A 13373-nucleotide genomic window follows, 5' to 3' on the forward strand; every position below is an offset into this window, starting at 1 on the left:
CCGTCACAAAGAACTTGGACGATGCCTTAGTAAGATGAAGGGGTAGGATCATCATAGATAAATCCCTTTTTAGTACGTTCTCGTGCGACGCACTTAATAGAGGGCCGTTCAGTGGCTTACAGCGCGGATCAAGAGATTTTTTTGTGCTGTTTTCATACGCAGACGGCATAAAACTCCGCTCATATTAAAGGCACTGCTACAAGTCGCGCATTCATTCGAGGGGGAACACTGATCGAGCAGATGACTGGTCAAAATGAATCTCGATTACACGTTAGGTAATAGATTGGCAGCGACTAAACTGATTAAAAAAACGTCCAGATTACGCAGTCGATGACCTCTGGGCATGTACAAGGTCGATCGTTCCTTTTAAGTGTGTATATACTTTTGCAAATATGAACTATATTTGATAGTTGGCTACTATATCTGGCGAAGCGACTAATATGAGTAATACTACGTTTGAACTCATTAATCACGACTTGTCATCACTGAAAAATTATGCAATTTTTTAATCTTTTTCTAAACAATCATTTTATCATGTCACGCATCCCGCTTGAGGCAGATCTTTCAGCAGCTTAAATTCTGCACTGGTTTTAGAGGTTCCACGCGGTAGATCGTTGAAGATGCAGAAGGGGGTCAGCACGGGATAAAATAGCTTCAAAGGACCACCATGATAAATACTGCTAAGAGATATTTGTCGTCGTTGTGTAGCCCAATAATAATTATGGGTTGAGCAAATGTTTTCCTTGATTTTGTCGAAGAAGCACATCTAAAGTGATTTCGCACTTACTTCTCCAGCTACGCGCGCATCGCAGAGGCTGTCAAAACAAAGCTCTTAAAGTTCGCTTCTTGGGCCAAAAAAATCAGCTACTAAACAGTATTCAGGTAATCAAACTGTTAGCTTATGCCTTCAAGCTTTTCTATTAATGAACAGCGTAAGTAAGTTTAAATCTGTAAGTTTGGACTCTGATTTTACGCCCAAATGGTTTGTCATGCTTTTATTATTTTCAATAAATCCGTTCACAGCTTTTTCTAACCTTAATTGATTTTTTTATATTTTATACCTTATCCTCGTAAAGCGCGCTTTATTTTCTGTATGCAAAGTAAACAGAGTTTGCCTGAAAAATCAAGATTCATTGTGATCGACTGGTTATAAATATAAATGATGCTTTAAGTTATTATCAATTGAACAAATACACATCTGCTATAGTCGACTTCGAAAATTTTTTTTACTGTTTTTTTTATAGATTAGGGGCAGTACGATTTAACGATAAAACGGAGGCCAATATTTGGTTGGTGTATTGAATGCAGTTGACGACGGAACCATGCAAGTGTACACGGGTATACACGATGGAGCAATTCAGATAAACTTTCGCAGGCTATTTGTCGTAGCGAGCATGCGTTCATCCATTACTCTTGCTACTAAATAGAAACGATTTTTTTTTTTTAGAGGAAAGCAGCAAGCTTTGTATGGCGAATTTGAGTAAAGATCAATTATTGTCAAATTTTTTCACGCTGAAACAACCTTCAGGAAAATTCAGGCCTTTTTTTTGCCTGAAGTCGACAATCTAGGTTTCTGCCAGTTTTCATTAAGTTTCTAGAAAATCTGGGCAAGGCCTTCGTAAGGCAAGTCGGAAAATTCTCAAAATGACTCAAAACACAATTTCTGATGCATATTGCTTTTTCATAGAGAGTTGAACGGCCCTTCAGGTAAACTTCAACGGTAAGCCTTTTTAGAGTTTTCAACCTTTTAGCCTTTCTGATCTGCTACCATCCTAAAATTAAGTTCCGTTCGGGTTTTCTCATCTAGCATATAAGAGCAACACATTACGAGCTTACATCTACCACATATACATTGTTTGATACATGTTACTATTTAAAGAGGTAGCGGATGGAAGACGGGTTATTTGACTTATTTTGTTCGTTCTGTTAATTAGGTAATGGCTCAGATCTTGAACTGTAACTGTGGTAAAACGTGATTGCACTAAATACACAAGACTGTCAAATATGATACTTTGAGCGCATGAAAGTAAATCGCTGAAATATCTGTTTTTGTTTAAATACGGCTTTATAAAGAACTAACTAAAAAGTTCCGATTTCAATGCCGCACAATAGTTAAATTATGTTTTTAACAGGATACGCCGTCAAAGGCTTTTATCCAAACTAAAACTTTTGCGAATAAATCTACGGTCGGATGTATGCATTAAGAGCTATCTTCGTAAGCTTTGCTTCCGTAAACGTGTCAACAATAGATAGAACAATTTAATAGATACGGAAATCGTCCCTTGAGTATCTTGCAAAGCAGTGGCCTATAGCAGATATTGTTTAGAAATTTCCATTTCTAAATGGTGTGCAGAAAATCAAGATTGTACCTATTTTCAAATGCCATATTTTGCCGCTTAATAATGAATCAGCACCAATTTTTTTGTTCAGACAAAGGACCTAATTTTAGGAGCACAGTTTAGGCCATCAGGCCGGCCAGGCGTATTCTCTGTAGAGACGTTAGATTGGATATAAGAACTTATACAAAAAAAATTTGATTATTGTTGTCAATCTGACAACCATATCGTACGAAGCGCGTATAATATAATAATACTACTAGAACGTGAAAAGTAGGCTAATGAAACGTAGATCCATCAGGGGCGGGATCAAAGCTAATACGATGGTTCTGACCCCCAATTTATAACCAATGAAACGAATTTAGAATTAAAAAAAGGAAATTTCTAAATCGACTAGGTTTAATCTGATAATTTTCGGTGCGGTCAAAGAATGTTGGCTACTGCCATAATCAAAGCCAGGTGCATAAATCCCATCTACTTTTTAGGTGTTGTTGAAAAAGATGCTAATATATTGTGTGTAAACAAGTTTTTCTTAAGTAAACGCTGGTTTTTGTACGTGAGTACCCTGAACCTTTTTGGGAAAATGTTGTGATCAACTAAGCATCGCAGACCGGCAGCCAAAATAATGATTATTCAGTTTACGAATTGTACCAGCACGATTCATTAAATAACATCCGTTGCCCTATTTGTACTAGCATGGTTCAGAGCTTCTATAAGAGGCAAGGGCCCTTTTTGTTAAGTGACGCTTGCGCAAAGCCAAAACAGCTGAAGTGAGAAAAAAGGTCCCGTTAATTTGGTAAGTAATGACCACATTGATGGAAAACCATGATTTTCAGATTCTTAAGGAGGTCTCACCATATCAAGAAGCTTACGGCTAGTTTGATGATCTCAAACGTGAACTGTTTATGACATCGAGGTTAAACTTTCGGTAAAACTTTTTCCAAATGCCAGAACCTTACGGTTTAGAATTATACCGAAAGGGAGCGAGAGAGAAAGGCGAAATTCATAGATTAATGAAAAAAGATATCGCCTTTGATAATACCGTCGTTTCTTTGACCGTATGAGCAGTTTGTTTGCCAATTTGCACAAATGAAAATGCCCTGCAGAGAACTGACGTCGCCTTGAAGCTATCGTTGCGCATATCTTCAAGGAAATGTCCAGGCGTAATTACAGCTGGCGCTCGTCTTTCGCCACAGAAGTCTCGGAATCCGGTCGGCCAGTTACCTCAGCATGCACACTACTCTGGTTCGGGAGCCGACGCTGCACACATACATCTCGTGCAGCACATGATATTCGAGATCGTCATGCCATGGTGCACACTTGAAATCTGTGGAAGTAAAATATCTAGCGACAGAAAGAGAGTCGCTGTTCGACTTAGCGGTCTGGGCCGCGATGCGGTCAGAGTGACGTCAGAGTAAATGAAACTAAACTTTCATGAAATCCTGTATGAGTTGGGGAAACTAATCGCTTTTAAGCAGCATTGTAGTCGCGCGCAAGTTGTAAATGGCTATACTCGGTGCCAACAACGCGTCTGGGCCTCGTACTAAACAGTATTTAACCACGGGCAGTCACAGTTCTGCAACAGGAAGAATAGATATGCGAGCCCTAACCTGGTTCTTGTTTCCCACCAAGGAAAATGAGATCGGTTACATTAGATCAGAAGTTTTCTTAACTCGTACGTATGTTCCTCTATGGATGCCTTCTTGAACCGATCATTACGTACACTATTGTGGTTTGGGATAACACATTTTCTCAGCATTTAAATCATATGAACTACGCAGAGTGGTGCCGTTGGTACTGTCGTCGGAATATTAACGTCCGCTTACACATCAGATCCTAATAAGTATGCCATGTAGTCACGAATGCTGCGAGCTTGATGTGTGATACTAAAACCAATATATACGCGTCCATCACGAACCAAATCACTCCTGATTTCCGCCACCGTTAGTTCTTTACATGTCCTTTTTAGATAGCTTAATCAATTAAGCTCAGAAATTGCATGGTGAATTCTCCGAGTTTTCCACCCATAAGTCATATAGGACTATTAAAGTTACGAAAATTTATTAAGTATCGCGCGCAATAATTTAACGTCGACGCTGCTCTATTCTTGTACTCTAGATAGGTGACATGGGGCTGTCATAAGATTTGGAGTTGACCTGTTTCTTTACACTGGTATGATTTTAGGGCTTGTTTTTGAGTAAAGCAAAGTTATTCGAATTAAATTGAATTTTAAGAGCGCTTAAAGTTCATGACTTCTCAAGGATGCGAACTTGGCATAGTTCGAATGTATCTTACAAATATGGTATGATCAAAAATATATTCCTATCATGGTCAATAAATGTTTCAATCTGCCATAAAAAAGCAGGTCTGGTCTATGGGGCCAGGTTACGACACTATAGGGGCTGGTACTGATTTTATGGGTCTTATCTGCGCGAGGTTCCTGATAAGTAAATAGACGTAAGCTGTCCCAAAACAACGCTGTTGACTTCTAAACGGCGTTTTCAAAAAATTTACGCTCGGCTACTCAGAACTCAATACCCAATAACCTTAAATACGTAAAAGAACAATGAGAATGGTAAAATATGTTCGATCGTTTGCGCCGCGTAAGCTTGAGTTAACAAAAAGTCTCTTCATTGAATTTATGTTGACGCAAACACATTTTTATGTTCCTAAATACAATGAATTACGCCGTTGATTTATATGCTGCCAGTACTGCCGTTTAAAGCTTGAAAAAGGGTATCGATGCGTCCGGTAGGCACTGCAGCTTGTCGAAATCGTTTCTTTATCTTTGCATTTGTGTGGAGTTGTCAGAAAATGATTTAATAAGCACTAATTAAGCACATGCAACAAGGCTCAGAACTGCTAGATGCAAACTACTTTGGCTGCGTTTGAATTATTTATTATCATTATTATTATATAGAATGCCTCTACAATAGTCTAATTGGAACGTCTTCAAAAAAGCGAAAAAAAACTCATTTGTTGGAAACCAATTCGAGGTTAATGAAAACGAGGGGCCAATAATAGCAAGAGAAATATCCCGGGAACGGACAAACAAAAATGGGTTTTTCGCGATACTTTTGTGTACAAAATAAGTGAGCAGTTACAACTGAAAACGTTAAAAAGATGCCAAGAGAAGCGCGACAAAACCGTACAAAACCAAAAAGCGAAACATACCGCCAGAGAGAGCACCGTGGGTTTTCGTTCAACCCATGTGGTGTAGTGGCAGCCGCTTGATCCTGATACTAATGGATATTGCTGCACCCGAGTGCGTCGTGGGCACGTAATCCTTAAAAAATCTAGTTGGCACCCAAAAACATCGTTAAGAGGGCGTTATTTGGATGGATTTTCTTAATATCTAGGATGGTCTCTAAAGTATCTTGCTAGTTAGGTTGCTCGTGTTGCCTTCAAAGGGTATAAACATTTTTTTAACGCCCGTTCTTTTCTATCGGGTTTACGGTTCGTATGTAGTGTTTCCATTTCGCTTAACAGAGTTCGATGCCCTCATTTGTTTTGACCAGTAAAATATCTGCTTGCAGTGGATATAGCAGCTATTTCCACGCGCTTGTCCGTGGTCGTATTCCCGTAACAGCTCCAACCCCGGGGTGTAAGTGAACCACACACACGTTGCGGAGATACTTCGTAAAGTGCCCGTAGAGAAGTCCAGTACCCGACGCTAAAAAGACGCCGCTAGGACTCGGAGTTGGCTGCCAACGGGTGTGTAGTCTGATTGGTCGGTGATACGGTGACGTCATAGGGAGGCGGCGCCCTGGGGACCCTGAAGAGGCGAGCCCGAGAACATAGAGCCGCATTTGGGACCACTGCTATGCGCCATCAGCAGTAGCGGAAGTAGTAGCCGACAACTCGAAAAACGGTGAAGCAGTTACATAACTTTATGGACGTTAAAGTGTCTGCCTAGAAGGAGACTACGAGTGTCTGGTTTACGTCAAGTTCAACTATAAGGTGTCCACGATAGTAAACAACTAATACCTTTAGATTCTTCGATTGTAAGTTAAGGCTATTTGGTCTTTAATCACGCCAAAGTATTTTTTGCAAAATTCAAAACCAAGATTAACTAAAAGCTATATTCTAACTTGAATGATTATGCTGTTGGTAGAACGTAGCTTAATGATAGAAAAAGTTTTCCTACGCGATTTACCGTTAAACGCTTAAGGTCATTAACTGAAAAAACGACATCGTATAACGATTATTTCATTGTGCGAGGCCTATGAATCATAGAGAAAAGTAACTCTGAGATGTAAAAAAAGGTAACACTATATTTCAGTCACTCGAGTGAAACTGTTATCAAATCATTAGCTATTCAAAACAAAGATTGCCCTGTTTGTTCCCTTGCACTCTTTCTTTAAGTTCTTCAAAGTTACTCGCGCTTTGCAAACGCGTTTAGAGCTTCCAAATAAAAGTATAGGTGCACAGATGATAGGTGCGTACTTAAATTGTAGCAACTTTCAAAAGAAGCTGCTTCACGATATAAAAAAGTTTTGTCCTTAATCTCGTCATACCATGTAAAAACTAAGCGTGATGATACTGCTGCTATTTTCTTAGGCCCGATGATGGTACCAATACAATGAAACCATATTTAACCACCTGGAAAAATATAGGCCGCTGGAAAGTAGATGTTCTTTTTGATTATCTCATGAGCTGTGCCTGGTAACTTAAAGATTGATTATTTTCGATGGGCTGCAGGGTTTACGTTACATGGGAAAATCAAACAAAAACTCCAACGCATCATTTAAGTAACCGTTACTAACATTTGTCGAACAGCTGGTGGGCGATGTCTACTAAATGGCGTGAGAACGTTAACACATCCTTCAACTAGTCGGGTCTATATTTCTGGGGTTAAACCCGGAGTCTAGGAAGTATCGGTTATTTTCAGGAAACTGTTTTTAGCCACCAGTGGGTACAGATCGAAACTGAAATCGTAGATTTATGAATAAAGAAATCATATTTGATCTTGAAACTTATCCAGCCATCGACATTCCGTATGCAGACGACCCATAGTATCACAATCTCATGAGTGATATGAAGTTCTGCAGTGAAAATACCATGATGATGGTTTGGTGCGAGTCTCGAAACATTCGAACTACAGAGGAGTACAGGATTATGCTATCTACTTAATTTCATATGAGCATTAAGGGACACCGGTGATACCATAGTGAGTGACCTGTTTGCCTGCTTAACTTGGGGGGGGGGGGGGGGGGGTGGTTGTTCTGGTTGGAGTCCATGGGTAGGCACATTTGGTTTCAAGCTGGGAAACAGCTTTCCAATGGAATACGTAACGGCACTCGAAGCATTTAGCTTTAGGTGATCATTAAGGAATGAGACTAGAAAATGCATAAATTAAATGCACTGAAGGATAGAAATAATTGCCCATGATTGCATTAGTTGTACACATGTGTATAGACACAACTCTTAAGCTAGTATCTATTTTGCAACCTGAATAATTGATTTAATACTAAAATAACTTAAACGCCAAGTGATTGGCCTCACCTGATCCCACAAGGCCAGCCGTTCCTCCTAACTATCTATGTATCGCCAAAATGACTCAGTACTCGTTGCGTACAGAATGTACCTTAATTATTAATTACCAAGTTCGACGTTGGAGTGCGGCCGCACCATACGAAATCCTATTTTTGTGTTGCCTAATATTGTATTTCTAGCGTAAAAGCATGATGTCAAGAAAAACAAATCTGCTTTATCACTGAATGATGCCAGTAGTAAAAGTGGTAAACAATTATAAGAAAATTTACCAGACATTGAAATCGAATAAATTTCGAACTATTTGATCTTAAACGACGATTTGCATGACTGCCCCACGTTCTGGTAGCCTCTGTTAGCCTCACACATACCATTCGTTTCCCCGCATGTAATTACCCTATCTACCTATGGCTCCTTGAAGTAAATCGATGGTGGGATATGCCTACCAACTGCCTCTTTTAGGACACAAAAAGGTAATTACACGAAGTTCGATCAAGAAAATAAGTAGGCTAAAATCAACGGTGGATATTCCTTTGCTTAATCCAGGAACCAATTGAGGTTTGGCGATGACGCCTGGCGTTATTAAGTAACCAGGCTACGTGCTTTCGATGTCCGCGCCCATGATCCATAAGTCCCTTAAGGGATTCGGGATAGCTGGCTGAATTCATTGTTTGATTTTCGGAAAATATCTTATGCTACCAGATGTCCTAGATGTGCATTGTACATACCACCATCACCTTACGTCCAAGCTTACTCGACACTGTCACCGAATTTGATTTCTCTCCAGAGGGACACCCGCTCGTTTCTCCAACTGGCGGTCAATATTGAATCATGCTATAGTTGTTGTACGCTTCAGGCGGGTTTTTTGGGAATTAGGTGCCGGAAATTGCGCGTGGGATACACCACACGCACTTTCAACTGGTCTGAAGTGAATTCACGAGGTACTCATTTTTACTCAGTTCCCACATTTTCAATATTTTTATTCTAATTTTGTGAGACCTTATATGTGATTTGGCGGACAGAGTTCTTAGACTAATTTTATGAGAAGCCTTCTGGATTGCGGCAATGCTTTTTTGACTTCGGGCCTCGACATCTGGTCACCTCCTCATGGGTTTTCAATACTTCAGTTTCTGTTCTTGAAACCTTTGCACTCTTCACGTACTATATTTAAGACCTCTTTTTTTAATTAAAAAAAAAAAAAAAGAAAAAACTTAACCACTGAGTGTCAGGTTTTGAGACTAAAAAAAGTATTTCCTTTTTTTCCCGGAGTAAGCTTAGCCAGTTTTCACTCACAGGTTTCTAGAGGAATAGAGTACCTGCACGCCATATTCTGTCTGCTAGTGGCGCGTAGTTCAAAAGTTAATACTTTAAAAATCCAACGGATTCGCTTGTAGGATCCTAATATACTTGTGCATCCGACGATCAGCAAGACCTGCCAGGTACGAAGACCCGCCGTGAAAACTAATGTAAACAAATACAAAAATAAGTCTGCTAAACAAAAAGCGTATGATATTCCAAATAAATCCGTGAGAAACGTGCCAAAGTATCTGATCAAATTTCAACTATTTATACCAGGTGTTGCGAGGGTAAACGACGAACTAAGTGCCGAAAGGCGCTAGTGCTGAATAATGTTTTACCCCAAAATTAAATCAATAATGGTTTTAACACAAGATCAACTAAAAAAATTATTATAGCATGCACTGGTAATAAGCTCAGAGAAAATATCAGTATATATTAAAGGTCACCCCCCATAGAGATCCAAATGTTATGGAAGTTAGCAAATTGCAACTTGCGTAGATGAGAAAGTGAATTGTGCGTATTTTTGACCGTCTGCCTACTGCCAAACTTGACGAGTTATTTAAAATACGCTTAGGACGTTTCTAGTCAATTTTGTGGATTATTTTTCTGACATGCTATGAAAACATTTGTATTTTGCATATTGATCATATTTCGATGACTTACTTCGATATGGACGGCAACTTTCGCAAATTAAGGGTAGCTTATATAGAAACCACGCTGATTGTTTCAAGTGTAAAGCGTTTATCCGAGTTGAGTCGGCAGGTAGTCCTGCACTGATCGAAGCGCGTTAAGACACCAGATAGCCAATGGTATCATCTTTATTAGTCGCACAGTATGACCTCATCTAAACGCAGCCTGGAATTACTGCTAAAACCAACTAATTAATTTAAGCAAATGGTGCAGGGCTAGTACTGCGTATATCCTCTTCCAGTTCGAGGGAACCTAAAATCCATCTTTTAGAAAACCCATTGTCTGCATTTGTATAGAGCACCCTATACAGATAAACTGTAAGATGCATATAGCGCATAGTTACCAGCATTGTACCCAATTGCAGTGAAGAAATGGTCGGAAACTAGGTGCCATTAGGTCCGACCTGTTTGATATAGACAAACTTCGTTTCATGCTAGGAGCCAGCCACCTCTCTGATGGAATGCCTAACGGCAGTATCGCACGTAAAACTTGAAACATAGAGGTCCTACATGTTTAGCTATGAGGCTCACTCATTCAATAAAATACCCACCAAGTGTTGAAGAATATGATCATCCTAAAAGTTCGTATTTTCTTACGGTAACATTCTACAACAATCACTGAACATTAGCTGAATGACCGACTAAAAATGTCTTGAATTAAAAGCAGTTTTAAGTTCGTTACTCTACAGACGAAAAATAACGTATGGTACAGTTGAAAATTTAATCATGGGTAAAACGAAGCAAGTTAGCTGTGCTGGGACTGATCTATCGTCCTTTACTTTCAGTTATTTTCGATAACTTGCCGCCAATTGACTGAGTCTTGCAACAAACTGGTTCTTATCAAATGTCGTCCTTTTAGTAAAAATAAAAGTGTTGTCTTTTTCAATAAGTATTATCTCACACTATGCTGCGTGCCCATGTTTATAAGTACGAGGTTTCTCTCCCGAGGTGAACAGATGAACTCTTGTTTTATCAAGAACGACAAGTGAACGATGGTCGCAAAGAGAAGCACGATATTGAAATGCAAATGGCGCTGCATGATAGATGACTGCCTGCGCCCTCAAGCGGCGCATATTAATAAAATAGACAGACTTCATTGTCACAACGTTATTATACGTGAGTAAAATGCTTCTCGGGATGCTAGGTCATTTAGCTTCCGCTTTAACGGGAAAATCATCAATATGTGTGTATCTATTTTACTGAATTGCTTCGTTTCTGAGCGGCCTATTATGTTGATTACACTGGTCAAGGTGGCTGTTGTTTATATGGAAAAAGCGGAACACAACGCGCATCTTATTAGTCACCCGGACGTCACCCAGCACCGCTTCTGCTGGCTGCTATTCTTCACTCAAATATGAACTTTTTCACAGTGATTTGCTATACCAAACCGAAACGTCCTAGACCAAAACGTTCGTTCGTACATGGCTTTACTTCTATGGTCTTGTCTCTGCTCGTTAACCTTACAAGCATGTCTTTAGACAAATACTTCAGAAAATGCGGGCAGCTCGATTCCCTTCTGTGTGAGCTTTTCGGTCTCATTAATCTGTGCTTCATGGGACTTCATTGCAAACAACGTAGATCTTGATCGTGTCGATGGCTAATTTGATCTGAGTTCTTGGCTTTCTTCCCGACAAGCGTTCGTTGTCACATCTGAGAGAGCCAAGAGCTCAGTGGTCTGCGCGTGGGCTTGCCACTGCGTTCGATCCGTATCACACCCGCCGACTATTAGCGGCGTCGCGGGCACCCTTAACTGCTTTGTAGTATACTACACAGTAGATTTTATGATGGTACAGTTAACGTGTTGCCTTATAAACGTATGGATACGCAAGGTGCGCTTAGATTGAAGCAGGATGTAGATGCACTTCGATTTGTATTGAACGTCAGTTGTCTAAGATTCGATTATTATAAAGCTTGAAATAGCTTGAAGTTAAATGTGATTTTGTTAGGTAGATCCACCAAGACGCTCTCCACAGTGCTGGAGGCGATTGCTAAGAACCGCACAGTTCCGTTCCGCAGAGTTGCGGCCCGCACAAGGGGAAGCCTAAATGAGGGGAAATCACAAAGCACACAGGCACTAGAAAGTGTCTAACAATTTATGTTTATATTCATATTTGTTAGTAATAATACTTTATAGTAGGTCTTTCGTCTTTAAATATCAAAATGAGTTTTTTCACTGCTTATTCAATTGTCGGAGCAGATCTAGCGTATATATAGTACTGTGTTGAGCCACAGGGCTTAGTCCAACGAAAACTTTATATAAGTTTTCAAATATTACTTAGCTTTGAATAGGCTGCATTGCCAACGAGCAAACGTTATCTGATTGAAGATGTTTACAGAAAAACTCGTGGCAGAGAAGCCTGCAAATAGAAGCTTATTCGTCAGTCAAACTCAATGGAGTCCTTATGCAGATCTGTGTTAACTCTGTGTCACCAGCATTAACAATGAAGAAATGGAATCGAATGAAGTGCTGCAGGTGCTATCATTGTTATCATATGTGTATACACTATATTATTATATAAGGTAGTAAACGTTTGGAACGTGCCTTGGTATATTCGTCCCTCACTCAAGGCACTATATGTTTGAAAATTTCGAAAACCATTTGAAGAGATTAGGCTCTCAGTCGGATATTTCTTTCACTTTTTCACTACTTTCTCTCACTTTTTCCACGGTGTCCATTCCCAATACGTTAGCGATGTGGCAGATTGTATTCAACATATGTAAAGTGCGCTGTCAATAGATGGGTCGGAAACTCAATACTGGGAGTCATTTTAACTACGTCTAAAGAGAGGCTTCTTTCCAATTACGGTACTATGCCAAATATCATTTGAGAGTAAAGAGACCCGTGTAGGAATCCTTTCTTTTTTACGAACTGTTTGAAAAAAGAAGATAATTTTTCAGGAATATTTTGTTAAATAATAGCATTACTGTACAAGGCCGAAGTTACGATTCAGACTGAGACGAGAAACGAGACACCGTTAAACTATTTCATTTTAAAGGATGCTTTTCCCCAGTCATTTTTACATGAGAGTATGGTTCTATTGTTCCAGATATGCCTCCAATAAATTCAACTGGTTGGAGTTGCATGTTGTAAGGGGCAATGTTTACTTAAATGTATGTGTGTGTGTGTGTGTGTGTGTGTGTATATATATATATATATATATATATATATAGATTCCCAGCAAACATGCGTCGTTTCGTCAGGTAAGGTTGGGAACATCGACCGGCTGCCTTCGCAATGAAAGGGTACAGATATTGTACAAAAGGTGCTTTATCAGTTATTTCAAATGGAACGTACCTGAGGACGACCGAGATTTAAGCCCGTATTTTGACGACGCTGGAAGGGTGTTTCGCACATATATTGGCGCCAACGCGTAGCGATATCAGCTGCGGGAGCGGCCAGGTTCTTCAATGAAGCATCTGCGGCCGCAGAAACATATGAACATAGTGCGCAGACTATGAGTACCAAACACAGAGCCAGTTTACTATATCCCTGTTAAATATAGCTTCCATATTGTAAACGGCTAAGCCTAACACATTAATTTTCACACTGACACCA

Source organism: Varroa jacobsoni, unplaced genomic scaffold (genome assembly GCF_002532875.2).
Source record: "Varroa jacobsoni isolate VJ856 unplaced genomic scaffold, vjacob_1.0 scaffold_413, whole genome shotgun sequence".
NCBI lineage: Eukaryota > Metazoa > Arthropoda > Arachnida > Mesostigmata > Varroidae > Varroa > Varroa jacobsoni.